This window comes from Athene noctua, chromosome 5 (assembly GCF_965140245.1).
Source record: "Athene noctua chromosome 5, bAthNoc1.hap1.1, whole genome shotgun sequence".
NCBI classification, from domain to species: Eukaryota; Metazoa; Chordata; class Aves; order Strigiformes; family Strigidae; genus Athene; species Athene noctua.
In genome coordinates this window covers 65,503,863-65,526,973 of record NC_134041.1, presented here as the reverse complement: position 1 = coordinate 65,526,973, position 23,111 = coordinate 65,503,863, and positions in this window count along the sequence as shown.

The window sequence follows — 23,111 nt, the reverse complement described above, 5'->3', positions numbered from 1 at the left end:
GAAAAAGGAGAGAGAGAGAAAGAACAATTTAAATCATCATAACTTCATAAACCAGATTTTTTTGGTAAGATTATTTGATAAAACATAGCTGAAAATATATTTACAATCAAAATGGGTTTATTGTGATTTTAAAGCCTTTGCCTAAAAAAAAAAAAAAAAAAAAAAAAGTGTTTGCTTTGCATTAGCTCCTCCAAGAGGCCAAAACTGCTAAAAAAAAAATTAAAATTAGTTAATGAATGTGCCCATTTTTACTAAATTATTGGACTGGCCAGTCTAAAACCAGACCCCCCTTTTCTTCTCGGGGAGTGGGGCGGCTGCCTCTGGAGGGAGTCTGAAAGGGACCCCCAGCCTCAACGCACTGCCCATGGTGGTCCACAGCCTGGACATGGCGACCTCAGCAAAAGGCAAGGGTGGGGCAGCCCTCCCCTAGGGAAAGGAAAGGAGAAGCAACAAAGTGCCATCAGGGGCTCACCCAGGACATGGCCCCCCAGATACAGCAGCTGCACCTCTATGGCTGAACCTGGCCAACGGTCAGGGCAGAAGGAAAACAAGCTCAGGACACTGGTAAATTGGTTTGGTTTTTTTTTTTTTTTTCCTCCCTCCCTCTCTTCCCCTACCATTCTTTTATTTTTCTTTTCCTTTTTTTTTCCTCTCCTTTTTTCTCTCCTTTTTTTCCTTTCCTTTCCTTTCCTTTCCTTTCCTTTCCTTTCCTTTCCTTTCCTTTCCTTTCCTTTCCTTTCCTTTCCTTTCCTTTCCTTTCCTTTCCTTTCCTTTCCTTTCCTTTCCTTTCCTTTCCTTTCCTTTCCTTTCCTTTCCTTTCCTTTCCTTTCCTTTCCTTTCCTTTCCTTTCCTTTCCTTTCCTTTCCTTTCCTTTCCTTTCCTTTCCTTTCCTCTCCTTTCCTCTCCTTTCTCCTTTCTTCTGTTGCCTTTTCAGAAAGGTGAGGCCTTAGCAGAAGGGCCAGGAGGGAGCGGGCTGGGTGGGAAAGGAAGTATATTTTATGGCACTTTCATTACTCAACTTGATGAGAGCTAATAAAAATTCTTAATTGAAAATAAGTACCTTAATGACAATATCATAATCAGGAGTTATATTTCCTATTTATTTCAATATAAAATACCTTGTTTTCTGAACGAATCATAGCAAATTATTCAGAGCAGTTTTACTCATTGGCTGACACATTAGAAAGATAGTAAATACAGTTTTAAGTAGAATCACCTGCGGTAGGTTTTTCACTGCAACTTTCCTTTCTGTTGCTAAAAACAATATTAGATAGCGTCCTAATTGTTATTGAAACATATACGGTCGCTTTCCCATATCTTTATTTGGCTTTTCAGCAGTGGAGTCAGCATTTAATCCAACCATTTGTGACATGGTTAACACCCACAATCATTTCCTGTTATGCCTCACACTGACTATAGTGGGCTGCTGTATATTTTCCAACGCCCACTCTGCTGTCTTTACAATCAGATTATGCCATTAGACATAGACAATGAATCACTGTAATTGTTCTAATATGGCCAAACTGCCGGCAAACATTAACCCTTTCTCAGGACTTTGTAGTTAATTCTGTATGGACCTGTGGTTACAAGGTGCTAAGAGACTTTGGGGGTTTTATGCTATGGAAAGGTTCATTTTAGTTAATAAAATAACATTTAAAGGGCTTGATTTGGTTTCTGTAGCATGACTGAGGAGTCTAACCAAAGACAAAGAAGAAACTATTAATAAAGATAAAAAAACGCGAATTGATGGTTTTCATCATAAGAATTCCTAGAATGGATTTTTGGAGAAAACAGCTTCAAGAAGAGAGAAGAGCATTTGCATATTCTGTGTCAGACAATAAGATCTTTTTGTGCTTCTTCAAGAGTTTTCTTTAAGACACAACAAAGGCATAAAGCCAAGAGTACGGCCTCCACATCCCACCCTGGCTACAGTGCTACTGACTCCTTACACATACACTTATGTTGACATACTAAAAAAATACTCCTAGGATACATCTTCCCTTTTGTTCAAATGCTTGCAGCAAATCAGCTACTGATCAAGGCAACGCTACCATTTGCAGTGAGTAGAGGACTAACAGGGAATCAAAAGTCTATTAACGTTGGAAATGCCATTTCTACAGCGGGCTGGAGATTTTTGCAAATAATTTGTTTAGGCCCCAAACTAACCATCATTAAATGAATGAAAGTCTCTATACAGACACCTTTTGACATTAATTTAGGCTGGTAATGTATCAGATTAGAGTTTAATATGAAATTCTGACTTGGGTAATTAAAATCTTATTACTTAAGTGGATATTCTCAATTTAATGTGGATACAGGGAATCCACTTGCCCTGCTCTACCCTTAGTCAATAGTAAGGAGTGAACCTAAAGCAGGAGGAGAGGGAGATCAGGCACCGTGGATGCTGTGCCCACCTCCCCTCCAGATTTCACAACGGTCAGGGTTACACAGTCACCTTTAAAATGTTCTTTTCGTTGACTCAATTCTTCATATACTATGGCAAAAGCAATTTCTTGAACAACGTATTCTAAGTAGAAGAAAATCTGGGAGAGAATAGAAGGAAAAACTTTTTTTTTTTTTTTAATTTTTGCATTGAGAACTCTTCAAGATTCCTGGGTGGAGAGGTGGAAAACAAAACAACTAAGAGTCAAAACCTCTTCAATTAAATATAGGGGAAACAATCCTTGTCCCCAAAATAGGGAATATTCAGATAAAAACATAAAAAAGGAAACATGAAATTCCAGTGCCATCTATGGGAAATATATATATAATATGGGGAGGCACTCATGTAGAAAACTGAGTCACTTTAAAGCCAAAAGAAGCATTGGGAAAATGTAGTAGTGAAAGCTTTAAGCATTGAGTTCAGGTAAAAATGCAGAAGATGCAACACTAATATCTCGATAGCTCAGGACTAAGCAAAAACTCTGTGTCAGAAGAGCTCATTTGTGTTAGCAGAGCATCAGCTGGCACCCAGAGCCAATGGAGCTGGTGGCAACCCCTGGTTTTGGTACCCGCAACCCTGTGGCAGAGCATATGCTATGGAACCACAGAGTCCCGTTTTGGAGCAAAGGCCCTCCAGCTGGGTTTTGATGCTTGGCACTTGCACTCATTATAGACTGAACTGCCAGAAAGCCGAGGTTCTAGTCTGCTGCCATCGAGTTCCCACCACAAGAGACACGAGAAGGGCTCAAATCTCTGTGCTCCTGCGTGGGATCTTCAGGCCTGAGCTCTCAAATTCTGTATATTTTAATGAGAATGTATATGAGCAAGATATAACTAAGGACTGGGGAACCCAGCCTGCTACATGTAATGTGCTTTAGGACCTTTTTTGGGATGAAGCTGTTTTATAAAGGCCAGATACAGCACCATTACTTTCACTTCAGTTTTTATAACTTTGGCAAAAACATTCCTGTCAGGATGAAACTTGGCCTGCTCCTCCGGGGCTTGGGAGGGAACCTTCTTTTTTTTTTTTTTTTTTTTTTCCCAAATCTGAGGAATCTGGTTTGGCTGAATTTCAGTTCATTTAATGCAAAAAAATTGAAAACATTTGACACTAAGACCTTTTTCTGAACTCAGCTCAAGACAGCTTTGTCTTTAAAAACCAAATCTGGCAAGCTCTTGCTAAGCTCTTTTTTGGAAGATTTTCCAGAAAAAAAAAAAAAAAAAAATCCATTCTCCTTCATTTCTTGGTAACATACGTCCCACTTGCCATTCTTAACCTCGTTTCTTAAATAATTCACTACTGTTGGTACATAAGGTATTTTTATACTTCATGCTGAACAACATATAATTCAATATGTTTAAAACATATCTGAAAATCAGTTTGCAAACAGAACACCACATCATTCAGGGTTATATCTAATCACAGAGTGTGCTGCCGTTTCACTTGATCCAGAGTGTTGAAGTTAATGTCAGGACTCTTTTCAACTGCGTTCAGCCGAAAGCCCACATTAAATGGAACAAAGTTTTTTGAAAAACAGAAAAGGTCCGAAATTTACTGGATTATTGATCTCATTGTGGCAGGAAAATCCTGTTGGGAAAGAATTTTAAACAACACTATACACACACAGAGGCATAAATGGAAAAGTGTGTGTGTATATATACACATATATGAAAAAAATAACTGGAAGCATCTTTGGAAGGCAATTATCTACTGATGGATAGATAAATAGATATATAGACAGACACACAGACACTGAACGTGTGAGGAGAGAACCGCTTTTCACAGCACACTCAGCACAGCTCACCAGATCATTTTGAGAGGGACTCACAGCAAACCTGCCATTGGGCACATTTTGGCCACGCTGCGGTGGAATATGAACAGTAAAAATGACTGACATGATAATTGTTGTTCCAAAGACCAGTCTACCCATTGCGAGGCTTTGGCAGTGCCCATGGGAGGATGCTGGGAGGGCAGCCCAGAGCCACCAGTCAGGAGCAGGGCAGGAGAACATGCACGGGGATGAAGCAAAACAACGACCAGAAGGGAGGAGGAAGGAAGGTGGTGGACAAAACCCCAAAGTGGTATGTTGGAGAGAGGACAAGAAGCCTTGGACTTTCTGGCATGTGCACTGAAACTAAATATACTTCTGGCATTTCTAACTGGCTCTCACATGGACTTGGATATCACAATTTGCTTACTGAGATAGAAAATCTGGTTCAGGAAAATGGGATATATGCTTTTTTTTTTTTTTTCCCTCCTTGATTTTGTGTTAATAATCTAGACTGACTGTGTAAGAATCACCTTAGTAGAGTTGTGAATGATTTATGACATGAACAGTCCCAGACAAGCGCGGGGAGCGAAGGCAGGCAGTGCTGTGCTTGTTTCTGTACTGCACAGCTCAGCCAGAAAAGTCCATTAAGTTCAGACACTCAAAAAGAACAAAATCTCCTTGATACTCTGACCTTTTAGCTCCTTTTACTAGAGCGCTCAGCAACGGGACCCTTTTCTTAATGTGTTAGACAATGTCTGAACCTTTCCTTCTCTTGGCTCAGCCACTGATGAGCCACATCCTCAGGTAATGCAACCTGATGTTTTTCAGAGTCTCCAGTGCTTTTAAACACAGAAAACAGTAAGTTCCTTCCATCCTGTCTTTAGTCAATTCTCAGTCCTTCTGAACAGGCTGCTAAACATTGTGTCTTTGCTGCTATTACTAATGCAGGACATGAGCATGCAAGCACAGAAAGAGGTCCAACTGCCGGAAAAGATCATTTGGGAGACCTGATCATTCTGGAGGGCTTCCACATCTCACCGGCATTTTAAACACACAGAGTAACGGTCAAACATTTCACTGTGATACAAACATGTGCATGTGGGTACACATTGTACAGCTTCAGAAATAGTCCCAAATTCAGTATAATGGTTCAGAGCTGGCACAGAGAGTGGGGGTGTCTCCATTTCTCCATGGTGCAGTTAGCCTCGGCTGCTCCTTTTCCAACAACTGTGGTCAGCCACAACCACAGCATGGACCCTTCTGCCAAGGGTGAGCTTCTGCCCACTCCTTTCAAGGGGACTTGGAGGACCACGCTTTGTAGATTCACTAAAATCCCACAAAGACTCAAAGGAGAGATTGGGCACTTAGTACCCAGATGCACAGACCTCCCACCAAATCCTTTCCTCGTGGGGACTTTCCTGACCTTGATGATGCATCACGGTAGTACCAGCTTTCACTTTTATAACATGTGTCTTGTGCAAATGCACATGGTTGAGAAGCTTTGGATTGATCCTGCTTTGGGTCACAGCAATGTCCCTGCAGTAGGTCAGCCTTTGGAGTGACTTTAGTGGCATGGGGACTCATGGCACCCCATTCAGGAGTCAACGGACCACGGGGAGCTCTGGCCCATGGCGAGTGTTTGTTGACAGGCCCCTGGCAGGTCATCCCACATGTTTTGGAGGTGGACCTGAGGATTTAAGGTCAGTATTTAGAGAGAAGAGTAGATTAAGACCCTAAAATGCTCAACTTCAATAAATCTTCAGATTTTGAACTTTTGAAATCTACTGCACTGCAAATAAAGCAAAATAACAATCAAAATGGCTCAGCACAGGCAGAAAATGTGTCTGCTGGGCTGTTTAGAGTACACAGCCCACTCAACAGGATGAGTGCGGGGGAAAGAAAACATATGGCTGAGGTATGATGACAGCAGCGGTGGAACAGGACAAGGCAAGCAGCCAGGGCATGACCAGTGGCACACATTCCGTCCATCTATCCATCCATCCATCCATCCATCCATCCATCCATCCTCCAAAATGATCATTCCCTTCCGCTGGTACCAACTCCTAACACTGCTGACCGTACCTGATAGTGTGGGCAGGACAAGGGAAGCTTATGCTGGCAGATTAGTTAAGTTTTCAGATGGTGAGAAGAGCTACGTGAAAGAGCTAGTGTGTAGGGAAAGAGCAGCCCCATTTTGCCTTTGTGAAAATAAAAAAAAATTTTTTTAAAAAAATCAGATTGTGCGTTAACCACTTCACAGCAAGGGAAGAAATGTGCAAGAGTTAAAACTTGAAGAGAAAGGAAACAAAGAAAAGCTTTCAAACACTGAATAAAAGGCTCCTTATAGTCTATCTGCATGTGTTTCCTGATGTGTGCATGCATTGCATCTTTAGGGAAAGGAGAGTTATTTTCTTAGATTCCTGTAAAAACCTCTATTTTATAATGAATAAAATAAAATGAAAAGGTCAATCAGCATCATCAAGAGAAACAAGACATGCCTGTGATTGTCAAATCTGCTGAGTTTTAGTATCTTTTCTAGTGTATAGTTAGTATTAAGGGAATATTTTTTTACCTTTTATTCAGAGTTGAGTTACAGAGGTCACGGTAAATCGGAGCTAGGGCTATTCAAAGTTATGTTCATGCTTATAAACTATCTTGACTGCTCTAGGCTCTGATATTTTCTTTAGAGACAAAACATACCCTCACACTCACTCTTCAGTATGTAGTTGAGTGATCTCAGGAGCCTGAGCATTGTTTTTCTTTTAATTTTATTTGAAACTCTTCCAAATCCTGGAAGGGTTTCCAATCAGAGAGGGATCTTACCCAAGGACTCATTTTTAAAGCAAAGTTGTATAACGCAACATTCTCTTTTCTGGACTTTACTCAAACGTTCAGCTCACCAGCTGTCAATTCCAGCTTGTGTGTTTTCGCCACTGTCTCTGCAGTGGGTTTCCAGTAGAGACCTTCACTGTCAGCCAAACATCCCACAGCCCCCAGACCAGGTCTGTCGTTCTGCGTCACAACCACACAGTTCTCACCGGGAACGCACGGTTAGTCCAGAGGTAACACCACTTTGACACCCTCCTCTAGCACCTCACAGAAACCACTTTTTGAAGGCAAAATAATGGGGAAAGAAGAAGTGAGGAGCACAGCTCATGCACGACCACAGCAATGACAATACTCCCCAGATATTTTGACAATCCAGTTGAGTACGATTTTTGCCCCATCTAATAATGTTGATGACGCTATTGGATTCTATGTTAAATGTTATAGATTGATGAGTAAAATCAAAATGAATGTTTTTTAAGTTGGGTAGATATTATATTCTACTGAACAGCGTGTTATATATTGCAATATCCTACTAGATATAATATCATATTTTAAAGGAGAAAAACTATTCTTTTTAGACAGGGCCAGTTACGAGACTTTTCCATGCTCATGTCTCGTTCTCTGATCATCCACAGGGCTCGCATCCCGAGGCTGTTCCCTCGTCCCGTTTTCTGTCCCCAGGAGCTGACACACAATGCACTGACAGCCCCCCATCTCCAGCAGGACACCTCAACGTCATGCCCGAGTAACACCCACTGAATTTTCTGGTGAGGCCTGTGCTGGGCTTGGCTTGCCACCGCAGTGACAGGGGTGGACAAATGGAGCTGTAGAACAGATCCTCTATCAGGATCTCCAGGCTCTGCTTACAAATGCTCTGGACCACAATGCAACACCGCACTGTTTTTCCTGCAGCGCTGTCATCCCATTTTACAATACTCTACACACTTTTTGTAACAAATATAACAGGAGAGCAGCATATTGGAAGAGAGGGAGAGAAACAAAATGATTTAATACTGTCGAACTAGAACACTGTCATCAGATGAGAGATTGGAAAGGAGAAGGTCAATAGCAAAGGTACAACAGCTGCAGTACTGAAATATTTTGGATTACTTCTGTATGATACAGTGTTGTTTTGCAAGGGGGAAGTGGGGGCAATGTGTGTAAGAAGACCATTGGAAAGGGGAAAAAAAAAATCAGGAAAAGATCAATGCTTGACTGAGCTATTTTATTAAATTCCCCCTGGACTTAGTCTGAGACTTAAGGCATGATACGATCAGAGCAGATTGCCTTGGGTTATTCCACTCTGAAGTTGTCCATATATCTGACATTGGTCATGACATATTTAATTTGAACTGGAAGTTCAGATTTAATGGTTGAATTCAAGTGGAACGGGAAGCACATAACCAAGTCGGGACTTACTGTCCATGACTATTGCTGCTAACCTCTCTCACGGGGTATTATTAGCGTGTGTAGGACCTGGGAAGAGCCCCGTACTCTCGGAACAACCTTGGATATAGGGTGAGAATTACATTAGTGAGTAGTAAGACCCAAAGTGGTTTCCAAAGGTGAGGCTATCCTACCGAAAACTATATGTGACGCAGTTTGCAGGAATGAGGTGAACCTTTGGTTTCCACAAATCCAACAAGAATTTTACTACTGTAATAGAGGCAGCTTGCATCCTTGATGTAAAATCCCCCGGAAAGACAAATCAGAACAAAACAAAAGACAGTGAATACTTACAGGCTTTCCAGTTCAACTGGCTTCTCATTCTTACTGAAAATTTATTTGGATACAAGTATTGTCCATTGCTTGCTCTACCAAACAGGTCTTATCAAAGAGTCTACACTAACAAGTTGGCTTTCAGAGTATTTTGAAAACTGTGCTGGACAGGATTTAGCATGTAAACACTATCATCTACTGAAAAATGAGAATCAAGTTCTTCTGAACTTGTTACCCCATGTCAAAATCGTATCGGTAAAGTAGAACTGAAAAGACGGACACATTAACTGAAGGAACAATTAGTAGCAGAAGACTTAGTAGCAGCATGTGTGACTATTTCTAGACATACTTTCTACTACCACACTTTTTCCCTTCCCAGTTATGTTCAGCGTAACAGGCACTATTAACTTCTTGCGTTGACCTTTCTACAATGAAAAAACTCAATAGAGCCAAGTCTTTTTCGACGCCTGTAAGAAACCCACTGACTCCTGCACTTACATGGATTCAGCGTGGTTTGACCTCTCCGTGAAATAATTACAGAAACAAATCCATGTGCATTCCCTCCCCAACCAGCAATAATGGGAAAAAAGAACATAAAGAAGTGAATGAACATTCAAAATACACCCTTACTCACTGTCTAGATGAATTAAATCAAAATGGCTCTAACAATGCTGCATGATTCCTGCACTAGTTTCACAAAATCAAACCTTCTGAGTACTTATAAAATCTGGTGGCCATGAGGAAAAAAAAAACCAAATACCTTAGGTGGCATCCAACCGCAGAGTGGGGTACTGATTTCACTACTTGAGTTGTTTGTGTTTCATACACTGTCACCTGTATTGTGTGGTTGAAGGTGAGATACATGGGTCTGAAGAGAAGGGAGCGCATCCACCCCCTGGCAGGGATGTGGACAGAAGGGAATAACGTCCCGGTGAAGAAAAATCACATCTGAAGGTTTCACAGATGATTCCTTTGGCATCCTCTTCGCCTTCCCACTGCTCTCTCCACCCCCTCCATTAGGCTGGGATGATGTCCGCACGTCGCTGGCTGTGCTCTGAGGAGAAAGTGGGTCCTCTCTCACCCCCTGCAAACACAGATCTGCTTAGCCCAAAGGCTTCTCGGGAGCTGTGGTCTGCAGGATGCTGAGCCCCATGAGCTGTTCCTCATGGCTGACCCTTCAGATGGGGGCGATACAGGGGGCACGAGGCTGGCAGCCCCCAGCCCTGCAGCACCACATACTGCTGAGGACCGCTCTGTGCATCTCCCTCAAGTGTTACTTAGAGTTTTGGACAGCATCATTAATCTGAGAGGCACTTATGGAGATATATCGGTATCCACCTGATCATTGAGGTCATTTTCTCCTCCCATATGATTCATTGGGAGGGAATTAGGGTAAAATGTAAAAAGTATGCTGATGTAATGGTGCATTTTTCAGGAGCTCATTCATTGTCTTCACCTTGAGCTTTCAAATGGGCTAAAGTTGTAAAGCAAACAATAGGAAATCTTCCTTTAAAATCATGCTAAGGGGGAAAAAAAAAAAAAAAAAAAAAAAAAAAAGAATGCTTTTATAGCATACCTCAACTCTGACTTATCAAACGCAAGGTGTTTGTTAGATGCAACAGGTTCCTTCCTACGAAGCAGTGTTCTTACATTCCTCACACCCCCTGTAGGCTTTGAAATCAGTGTTCAAAGTGGACTTTCTGAATTCATGAAAACCCACAGGTCTATAATACATCCCTAATGGAAGTCAAACATGACACCCTAGAGATAAAACACAGTGGCCTTACCCTCTGTTCACAGTAGGTGTCTGTGTATAATAAATATTTTATTTTACTACAAAAACAAATAACTAAACATACCCCCTGTGTTTGTTCTGAACTCTACAGTAGCTTTTGTGAGTTTACTATATTTCAAAGCTGAGATAGGAAATCACAAAGTCACGTCAGTTATATTGCATGCTTGCACAAGGCGAGCCAGCGCTGCTTCCAGCCCTGCCAAGCTCCTGGGACCTGGGTGGTTCCAGCCCTCCAGGAGAGGACCCATGAGGAGCCCAGCTTTGGGGTGGAAAGCCCAGCAGGCACAGGCCCAGCTTACAAAGAATACATAAACACAAAGCAAACCCTGTTGGTTTGGCTGCCTTTAGCGTTAGGAGATGGTCCTACAGGACCTCAGTCAAACTGGAGTGCGTCCTCCATTCTGCTGCAGAATCTGGGGCATCTCCGCTTAAGGTGGGACACCCAAAGTACAGGGGTGAACTGATATCGAGGGGGTAGCATCGTGGCTCCTCTGAGCTACTTCATATGTGGCCATGCTCTTGACTGTACCTATGCCTATTGCACTTCACCTTTGCCTCATTTCTTAGGATATTTGCTCTGAAAGATGTAAGCGCAAGCTGAAAAAAATCTCCCCCTTTTTTTCCCCATCTTCAGGAGTTCTTCGGCTGCGGATCTACAGTTATGGAGAACCCCATGAGCTTCAGAAAACCGTAGGGAGAAGACTGCTGGAAAGGAGAGCTATGGTGTGCAGAGGGCTGTGTCCCTCGCCACAGACCGGGCAGCAGCAGAAGGCTGGCAGCAGGCTCTCCCCAGCTTCCCCTCACTAAATACAAGTAGTACAAAGCACGCTTGCTGCAAGAATATAGCGAATATTCTGCTTCCCTGGGTGTTTGCGTGGCTCCTCTGGCTCTCAGGGTGCAGTCCTACCTGTCTGCTGCTTCCGCACGCACACAACAGCCACACGCGTGGGAAGGACACCCTCAGCCTGGATGCTGCCCCTCCAGCAGGACCTGGAGGGTGTTTCAGCTGTAGCACTGCGATTTCCCCCCTCTCGCAGCACCACAGACACTCAGAGACTTTTCCATCCAGTGCCTAAAACCTGTTAATAAGAGAAATGTGATGCTTCCATTGAACGGGGATGAAGTTATGAGACATCGCTCTTATTTCAAGGGCAGTGTTGAACCACCCAACTTTTAAATACATATATATATTAAGGAAACGGAGAAAAGCTATCGTAAATGTGCAGTTCCTGATGAATCACTGAGTTCTGACAGCTTTACACAGATATAACTGCACCCGGCCAATTTCTCAGCTGGTGTAAACTGGCATCCATCCATGGACTGTAATGAAGGCAGGCCAATTTACACCAGCCAGCTGACCCATTTTTATTGATTTTAAATGATTTACATCAGGCTCAGGATGGAGTAATACATCGTGGAATCAGGCCCACATAGTATAAGCCTTAACCTTACATTATCAGGGAATTCAAAATTAGGATTTCTTGGCCTATCACTATTTCATGCTTTTACATCTATCAAAAGTGAGCTTTTCTAAGTGCTGCACTGAGAGGGTGTCATTATCTAGACACAATAATAAGAGATTCAGGCACTGTAAAAAAACTTAAACCTTTACATGTGGATTTATACAAGACATTTAATGTTATTTTAACATAGTATTTGGTATGTACTTTTATATGTTTCAGCAGCTTATATCATCATTCTTACTGTACTAAACCTTACATGTCCTTTTTCTTAAATAATATCCTTGTGTAAATTTTTTGTAAGCTCTAGGTTTATTTTATGACCCATAAACTTTGACAATATATTAAAATCTGGGTGGAATTTAATATCGGTAGAAGATTATCTTAAAAAATAATTTCTCCGTGTTATAGAGACTGAGACATATCGAGTATGTTAAAAGGTTTAATAGCTGTTTGTAAATTTTACTGCAACTGTCAATAACTTCATAATATATTGAGCCAGTTAATCGGTCAAAAATATTTATAACGTGCTATAAACTGTTTACCCAAGAATAAACTAATTTCTAATGATAATGAAACACAGAAGTCAAGGAATATCAGTTCTAGTATTTTATCCTAATTTAAACACAGTTTTAGCATTTACTATAAACACTGCCTGAGCAGAGGTGAAAGGTGCTGCTTTTTCTAACTCTGGGCAAAAATCTGTGAAAAACATCACCAACAATGGGAGTTCCCATTGTCCTGGAAGAAGAAAGCAGGAACACCTCCAATGCAAAAATGCCATATGCATCGGAAAGCAACTTTGAAAAGATTATTCTTCTTTTCAGTAATCTTAGATAACACCTCCTCCTCTATGTATCTGTTGCGAAATAGAATTTTGATGTTTAAAATTTTTATACACCTAAACCACATATTTTATGTCAGTCTAAATCTAAACCTGCCCGATCCTGCGGCGTGCTGCATCCCCCCACCATCACCACAAGCAGCAGCGCCGAAGGGCTGATGCTGGCAAAGGATCCAGCCCCCTTGGTACGCAAGGTGTGACCATGCATTTACTACTCAGGGGTAAAATTCATTCATATTAACGCTGCAGATGTGCTAGCTCCGTTCAAAAATATCAGGATACAGAGATCCCTATAAGCCCCCAAACCTGCAAATTAAGAAACACCCTTATTCCCATTGTCACCTTCCAGGTTCTCCACCTGCATCACGCCATAGCTTATTGTAGCTGGTTTGCAGAGACCAACAGTTAAATCCGATGAGGATTCAGGTCTACCGGATCAGGCCACGTTCCCTGCTCATTCCCAACCAGTCCGTCACTGGTGGCTCAGCTCAACTCATCTCCAAATGTCCTCTTCTTGAGCCTCCATCGCGTGGCCACGGCCGTGAGCCGTTGTACAAGTAAGGGTAGCTGGTCTCTTGCTGTGGTTTTCACGTTACAAACTCAATGAAGTGCACCCAATTAATTTTTTATATTTAATATTAAGCTTTATTAATCTAGTATTTTATTAATAGAATTTTTAAATATTTAATGCCGAATTTTTATATGTAATACTAAGACTTATTAGTCTACTAAATTTTATTAATAGAATTTTTTTGTAACTGTTTTTCCCCCTCCAGATCAATTATATAATTTTTAAAATATTGCAACACCAGACTGAAAAACATACAATCCATCCTCTCAGAGTGCGATGCCTAAGGACAGCGCTTACCCATTCTGCCTCATTCCCCACCGAAGTGTAAGTGCTGTGGTCTTATTTCCTCTCTGTTCATGTCTACTGGGGTGGCTGCAGACAGTCCTGAGATCCAGCAGCCCTACTTCCACACCTAATGAGCCCTAATTATACTTTATTTGTGTGTTGAGACCAGATTCAACAGCACATGACTCCCCTGTTAAGAATCTCTTCTTCAGCTGTATATTCCTGAGGCACCTTATGGGATGCCATTCTGCGTATAATCTGACTTTTTTCCCCTTCCAAATTAGTAACACAGTCACATAGCAAATTGGAATATGCATGTAGCTTCAACACTGATATGGTGTTGCCTTCTCCTCTTCCTGACACTTTTGATGTTGCTCCCTTTCATCGTCGTCACCGTCCTGCTTCTGCAGCAGACTTCACATCTAAGGCCTTGTGCAGGGCATAATTAGAAGCTGCAGGACCAAGACATGAAGGTTGGGCTCTTGTTTTGCAGGAAGCAGCTCGGGAAAGGGCAGCTGGCCCCTCAGCGGTTGCTGCGTGGATGGGGCCACTGCTCACCCCAAAGGATGCCCCTGGGCTGCCCGGACTGCTCACTGCCCCTTGGCTTCCCCAGCTGGTCACCAACGGGATGAACTCGGGTCAATGAGGGATGCTGTCTCCAAAATCACCTTCGTTAAGGTGAGGGAAACATCCCCAAAGGCAGAGAAGCTCCCTCCCACCTCTCCCATCTCCGGACTCTCCCTCCCAAGTAGGGCTGGGGAGGGGATGAGGAGCAGAGGTCCCTCCCTTTGCTGGCAGAGCCACGGGGAGCTCCTGCTCTACATCCAACTGCTGTAAATCAGGGACAGGGCTTGCCATCTTCTCCTAAATATCGTTTTCTTATCCTTACAAGGATATAAAATACAGGTTTGTGTATAATAAACTCTTTGCCCTGCAATGCCCTATCTAGTGCCCACACATCCTTTCTCATGTGGAAAGACATTTTACTTATAGACTCCACAGTTTCACCACAGTGCAGTCAAACCAGAGAGTTTTCAATTTGCTGTTGCATAGGAGGCATCTTAATATCCAAAGCTCTTAAACAAGAATAACTTTTTATTTCAGAAAAGTTCTGAACAGACAGGATTTATTGAAATTGTGTAGTTGGCTGATCATGTGTGTTTTTCTGGAAAGGGTTGGTATTTGGAAAATAAACTTCTTTTTGTAAGAAAACATGTATACCTATCCAACAAAAATATCCTTTTAGCATGAAGGAAGGACACCACCAGCCCTTCCCATCTGTGAAGCCTTCGGAGAGTAGATTTCAGGGCGAAGGCACCAAGAACTGGTGGAATTGGAACAGCTTTGAGCACATTTATTCTCCAACTGCAAGAGGAGGCGGGCAGCTGTGGACAAGCTTCACGTGCACTACAGCCCCTCTTTGTTCCTAGACCGTGTTTGGCAGGAACACAGCAACAATTTGGGGGCTCTCTGACTTCTGAGTGTTACCAGGTTCATCCCAGTATGGAGCCAGTATGCTGCATTTCTCTTGTTTGGTGTTGGAGGGGTCAGGCAGCTCCAGAAGCTGCCACCACCTATAAGCCCTCTACAGAGCCTTGTTTGCCATGCTGGGCTCACCCAGTGCTGTTTTATGGGAAATGTCATATTTCAATTTATTTTTTTTTTAAGAGAAAAAGATGATTCCACTACCATTAATGGTAGTAGTAAAGCTTGAGAACAACAACAGGGAAAAAAAAAGAAAAAAAAAAAAAAAGACGAAGACACAGCTGTGTATTTACTCAAAACACTCCACGATAAAATAACAAAGTTCTGAAACAAAAGGTACCTCATCCTGCTGCCACCCCACTGGGCACCACACCGAGGGGGTCTCCAGCATGAGAGCAATTTTCTTACAATACCTTACATTCTGCAAAATTAGACACAGTCTATGTGTTAAGGAGGGAGCATCAGATCAGTGTTGGCTTTGAATTTCCTTGCTTTTGTCAGCCTCATTATTACAGCTCGAATGTTATTAAAATGCTGTTCTTCATCTGTTAATAATCATTTCACTTCTCTATCTCTGCCACATGAACTTCAGAACACTGTGAAATGGGTTTTGTAGTTGCATGTTTTTTTCAAGTTCATTGATCAAACATTTGTACATTTTAATGTTATAAATAATTGAAGAGCCTTCATTTTTCAGTGTTAAAATTAAGTTTTCTGTTCTGCCTTTTAAAACTAGAACAAGGGGAAGTGTAATTTAAGCCATGAAAAGACTGCAAAATACGTGAAACTCTCCGTAACCCTTTTCTGTGAGACTCTCCTCATTTTACTTTGATTCTTGCGAAGACTGAAGTGCGTACAGCCAGCCCTTGACAGGCTCCTCCAGCAGGTTACTAGCTAGAGGAGTTCACCTATTTTCAGAGGCGGCTTTAAACGTGGGATGGATACAAGGAGACTGTTTGAAGCCACCCAGCAGGTTTGGGAAGGATGGGGGCAGGGAGGAGTTGGAGGAGGTAGGTGCAACGGAGCCAAACAGGGATGTTCAGATGAAGGGCAGCAGTTTACATCTCAGTGCACGTTTTTCTTCCCTTCCTAATGCACGTGTTAAATAGGAATGAAACCTATCAAATGAATGCACCCAGGAATGACCCAGCATGCATGGAAATAGGAAGAGGAGAGCATAAGGTTGCCTCTGGGAAGGAGAGGGGAAAAACAAGATGCAGAGTGTTAGCATCAGGTCCTATGAATACAGTGAAAAGCTCCCATTCCCGGTGGTCCCAGACCTTTCTGCTACCCTAGAAGTTTGAACCAAACACCTCAACAGCTACACAAAGGGTGGCAAGATGGTTTGTTCCTCTGTCAGCCCTCAAACTGGGCTGAAAACCACACAGATTAATATCCTGCAGTTTGTGCAGACGATGCACAAGTCTGTGAAACAGCCGGTGAAATTAACGGTATCTGTATTTCTGTGGATCTGTTTTGCGTGACAATTTGGTGATGTTAAGCGTGAACCCTGGGGTCTTCCACTAAAGATCCAAGGCTGACTCTAAGTCGAGGTCAAAGTCAACCTCCCAAGTCAACCAAAGTTGATCGTCAGTACTGGTATACAAACTGCTGCTGGGTCAGCTGCTGAAATGAATCAACGTGGAGCAAGCCTAATATTTCCAGTTTTTGGATGAATATCACAAGCAGATGCTTATCCAAGATATATCAGAAGACACTCAACATCCTTTGTTGAGAAGCTGTGCTGGGAATTTTCTTGGGAAGGAGTTCTCATGGGAGATGACTAGGGTTTCCTGGCTCCAGCCAGGATGGAGATGCTGTGGGAACAGCAGATCCCTAATGCTTGTTCAATTAATTCTGCCAGTGGACACAGCCTCTGAAGTGCCTTCATCCCAGCAGACATGGAAAAGGACGCCTTGCCCACCAGCAGATTTTATGCTGAACAAACTTATACACAAAATAAAGTTCCCTAAAGTTATGATGAAAACGATGAATCTTTACATTAAAAGAGGTAAACCATGAAGACTGGATGTTTCTCCATCCTCTGACTGCCGTTTCACTCACTATGAATTTTATGAAAATTGTGTGGAGTGAAATGGAGATTTACTGAAAACACTAAAAACCGTGTTGACGGAGCAAGCTACCCCTGAGCGATCACTCTGCCTGAATTCATTTCAAAGCAAGCATTCCCAGAGCCACTGCGAGGCCAAGGCTGGTAGACGGCACGTAAAGGCAGAGCCCATTCCTCAATGGCAGCTTAAGAAAATGGGCAAAGACATCTCTGCATCAAATCCAGTTTGGCCTGAGCTATAAGGCTCAGGGAAACATTCGGATACATGTTGGCACGGGCCGGCCTAAATCTCCATCTCTAATTCCTGTTTCAGTGTAACTGAATGTTTTACTCCAGTGGAAAAGGCATTTCTAGCCATCCATAGCAGCACATTGTACCATGGGCTTTAAAGTAAGAGTCAATGAGCAAAGGGCAGATTTAAGAAGAGAAAATTGCAATAGTAGCCTATTTGTGGCACCACAGCTGTTTTCAGAGCTGTCTCCAGCTGTAAATTGGGAGAACCACAACAGGGAGTGAAAGAAAAGGTAAATTAGGAGTCTGGAAATACAGAAAACAAGTACTGGGATCCCTCGCTATCAACCACAGATTTGATTTCCTTTCTGTCTTCCCCTCACAAAGCAACAAGGGTTAAAGGAGTGAAGAAAATCAAAAATATGCTGAAGTGGGCTGAAATGGTAGATAGGGCGAGATTCTGCTCTCAGTATCACACTTATCTCCGGGAGATCAGGAGGAAGAAAGACTTAGCTCATCTTCCAACAGACAAGAAAAAACCAAACAAATCTAAGAAATAATAATTTTAAAAAACCTCACAACTTTCAGAAAGTCTCCCAGGCTGAGCACACATACAGCTCGTTCTTGCAAAATCCAGCAGCACGTGCGCCACGCGTGTTGCTATTATCCTTCTAAACAGGGGGTGAGATGGAGAATGCTTTTTAAGCAAAAGTCAGATCAACAGGGATGTCTCCGTGCCACGGGCAGCCGTTGCACGATGCCTCGCACGTGGATTCTCTGGTCGCCTGCAACACGGGTCCTCACCCCCTCCCCGAGAAGGGGTGTGGATCCTTTTGGCTTCAGTGCTGGTTTGCCCAACAAATATTTGCCCAAGTACCAAAAGTACTTTGCTGTAAAAAACGTTTTGCAATTATTTCTTGGTGCTACTTAACGGAAAGGATCGCCTGGTGGTGGGCAGCGTTATCAGCCCCTCCCACGAGCACTCCAGCCTGCAATATTAATCTTGGTATTCACCACATCTTCCAAGTTTTGGTCCACAGGAGAGTTTCCTCTTTTCCCTCCACAGCAAGTGGTTTACTGGTGGGGATGGATTAAGACAAATACAAGCAGCACTGCGTGGTAAATTCTCCTTCTTTGTATGACAGCTGTTTTGAATGTGTTACAGGATTGAGTAAAACATTGCCTCCATATTCAAAAAGAGCCTCAGCTTTTCCAAAAGGGTTTGGCTCCTCTGCAAGAAGTTCAGCTGCTGATATTCACTTATTTAATTCCTTGCCAAACATGCAGAATCTCTGACAAGCATTTGTTTAAATTACTTACACAACTTGCCGTTTTAATCTTTCTTTCCTATTAATCTGTGACAAACCGTGGAATTTAATATTTTTTACCATGACTAATGTATGAAATTTGTTAGCTTTGTCTGTAATTTACAGAGAGCCCTGAATAATTGAGACTTTGAGTTTAAAGGCTTATATTTTGTTATTCTAGCTGTGATTACTTGTAATCGTTTGAAGAACCTATGGGACTTTATTGATGGGTGCCAATATAAAATACCCAAACTGACCTTAGCCCTCCTCATCTTCCTCTATTTGTCTCCAATTATTATTGGGGAAAAAAAAAAAAAAAAAAAAAAAAGAGACAGAGGAAAAAACATACTGAAAAGACTGCGTAAGAGTAAACAGTTTCTAACACCTCTGCTGTCAAATCTCAGTCTACTCATTCTTTACTCTTTAGTTTAAATTCAACCAAAGCTCACTGTGGTGTAGTCCTGTCTTTTTAATCACCTCACGTATGTTTCAATAGTAATAATGCTAACAAAAATATAATAGTCGTTTTTTCTGCAATGTGCAGAAGCACCAGGTGCTAACAGATATCTGCTTTCCCAGGGTCTGTTGCAGCCACGAAGCTCTGAGTTCAGTAAAGCTCTACTAGATGGAGTAGAGCGACCTCCAACCCTCAGGAGGCACGGATGGAGTGGAAGGTATGCCTTCCAAGATGAAGCCGCACTTTTCCAGGTCATCTCTACCCAAGACACACACAACAGCGGCATTAGCAAATCGCCACGTGAACCAGAAGAGAGAGACAGACCCAATCGGCCTGTTGTCCCCAACCCCTGCCCAGGTTTTGGTACCAGAATGAAGGGGCAGGACCTCACCTCTCAACAACACTCCAGCCCACAGCTGTTTTGCCAGAAAGTTTGATTCGGAAGCGACTTGCTCATGGACCCATAACAACCCAGTGACCGCTCAGAGGACAATAGAGCACCATTGCCTGCCCTCCACGTGGCAGGGCAAGACTGAAGACAAGTGGCATCACGGCGACCACTGAAATGTAACTTGCACTGGTGAGATGTCTTTCTCATCCGGGAGAAAGAAAAGAGCACAAAGAGACTGCTGCTGCACATAAACACAGGAAAATAGGTCTTAGGAGGAGGCAGAATACAAAGCGATCTAATGGTACATTAGCCTTAAACCAGAGAGCACCATGTAGCACGGAACGCCTCCGAACAAGGATGTTATATATATATTCCTCAGGTCATGTTATTTCTTTTAAATATTAATCAGAAAAATTGGAAAGCTTTATTATAAAGATGACAAATGCTACTGTGCCTCAAGGAAAGGTTGTGCACAGGATGTGCAAACTCATACTTATTTGATTCAACATGGTGACTGTGGGCTCTACTTTTAATGAGGGAAATAAAACATCCTCTTAATTGGCTATAAAAGGATGTGCACCACAGACTTACTGAAACATTAGGCTGCATAGTTAGGACCTACTTTGTAACAATGCCTCATTTTTATTAATATTATTTTTATTGGTTGTGAAATCTATGAGTTTATCTATATTATAGGAACAAAAGACTTTTTCCCTTTTTTTTTTTTTTAAGGGAGAAAGAAAGAAAGGATATTCTACACAGGGTAAATTGAAAACATCAGTGTACCCTACAGAGTAATAGCACTTTATCGTGATTTATACATGGGAATGTAACTGTTGCCAAAAAACATAGGTGACCTCTCTCTACCCTATATTAATAATTACAGTATGGAGATGGAAGCATGATATGCAGGACACTCCTCTACAAAAAAAAAAAAAAAAAAAAAAAAAGGGGGCCTGTTTAAGATACGTAAAAAGGAGGCGAATCTGACTAGTAAGTGTTGACAGGCATCACATCTCATGCAATGAAAAACACATTATTGGAATTTACCCAAAACTCAGGTTTTATTCCAACTGTTCATACTATTTTTATTATTTTTTTTAAATTAAAGAAGAACACACTCTGAACACCCTTTCTAGCCAGGCTCTAGTGAACACAAACACCTCTCTGAGCCTTGATGTGAAATACAAACTACGGGAAGGGGCTGATAGAGGCAGCGTCAAACCCTCAGTGACAACACCTGAATCCCAGGGCTGGGGGTCACTCGAAGAGGTTTTTGTGTTTCTTAACAGGTCCCTCCAAACACCTACCCCCAGCCATCAAGTGAAGGCCATTTGTCCTCCAGGAGTTTCATTATTATATTAAGAAGAAAGTTTGTTAGAAAAAAAAAATCCTGGAGAATGAAAAATGCACCTTTATATGTACGCCGCTTTTTTTGAAAACATCTTCCCTGCCCTCACCCCGGCACAAGGTTAAGCCCATCCTTTAAAGGCCCATCTGAAGTTTCACTTGGAAATGCCCACGGTTACACCACCAGACCAGGGGGGAGATCCCACCCGGGAGATCCCGCGCGGGAGGTCACCAGCTTGCTGCCAACGCAGAGATCACCACGGCTGCTGCCAGCTTCCCCACGCGGGTCTGCACAGCCCCATCTCCCAAGACATCAGCCTTGATGTGCAATTTAATAAATAAAGCAGAAAGCACCCTCTAGAATAGGGAGTGCAGAAGAAATTCTAACACACATCAGCAAGGACTGCTTTGTTCTACAAATTTATGTTGAAACCTGTTAGTGATTGTGTTTATAATAGTTTTTATAAAGCACCGTAGGTTACGATTTTAAACTTGACATATGATGGAGCTTCCTGGATAAAATATCCCTTTTTTTTAATTTATTTATTTTTTTTACTCCAGAAGACAAGGCAGGAAGAATTCTTCTTCCAACTTCCACAGATTATTTTCCAGATTTTCATATCCTTAGGCTTATTAAACGCTGATCCAGAAGGAGCATGCTATCAGTCTGTCTGTTAACACAGCGCTCCTTTCTTTGTGCACCTCCAGGCAGGCAACAGCAGTTCTGGACAAAACACAAGTGAGAAACAGCACTAAATGCGGCTGCACCAGAGAGGGTTGGTTGGAACAGAGACACAATTTTACTTTTTTCCTCCTAAATGCCAGGTTAAACTCACCCTTCTTTAGGGCTGAGACCTCTCAAGGGCCTAGTCAGGAGAAATCCGACACCCACAAATAATTAGGGTCTTGATTTTATATCAAACCCAGTGGCAGGAATCGTGCAGCATCAGGTAAAGTGAAGCAGAAATAGACTGCACTGATTTAAATCACCTATTCTATATTTTGCTTAGGTGAATTTTTGTTTCTCACTGAACCTTTCAGGTCCTGGAAAATGTAAAACTAAAGCAGGAAGCATGGGTTTAAATTATGTCAGACAAGATCAGACAGTGCCTGGAGCAGACAGGCTCTCTGCAGGTCCTCGCTGTAATGCTGCTCGGGCAGCCTTCTGGGAGAGGAGGAGGAACTGGGGAGCAGCGAGCAGAGATGAAAAAAAAAAAAAAAAAAAAAAAAGAAAAGAAAACCACCACATTAGGAAAATAACACAGCTCCTGGTGCTAGGGTTCACCACTGCAGCCTGCTGCCATGCACCTGGTGGGGTATCCCATCGGTGCTTTTCCCAGTTAACCAAAATTTGCACTATTACTTTGTTCTTTGCAGCCTCACGGAATGGTTAGACTACTGACACTTGACTAATAACCACGAGTGTTGTGGAAATTACAGGGAGTAATTTCTTAAGAAGACCTCCTTCAAAAAAATTGAATTTACCAGTTCTGCATTATAATGCAGATTCCAGAAATACTACGGGATTAGATATTTCGAATTAGGGAGAATATTTTTGAGTGCCCAGTTCTAGCAGCAGTTATTTTGATACTAGCTCATTGCTAAAACCAACACTCAAGTCCACTTTATCCTATTTCCAGCAATTATAGCTACTTCAAATAGGGAATTTTAATTCAAGAAGTATAATAAATGTCATTCCTGTAACACGTACATTACTGTAATCTAATGTGAGTAAGAAGTCACTTGAGATGGAGAGACGCAACAGCCCCTTTAGGGCTAGTGCCATAGCAGAGGCAACAAAAGGGAAACCCTCGTTAATCCATTGGAAATATCATGTTAATAAATGAAAATGAGATAATGACTTTTGTGGCTAGCTGAATCTTGTCTAAAGCCTCTTATGAGCTTCATGTGTCTCAATTAGGGACTATGTTACAAGGTAAAAAAAAAAAAATCAGCTGCGGGCTGAACACAATAAAAAACAAAGTTAAATAAGGAAATGCACTCGGTATTATTATTATTGCAACCCTCCTGCCTGACCTAGAAGTGTCTTATTGTACAGATCCACCCCAAGCTCCCATTATAGCTTTTAATTGGTATTTCAG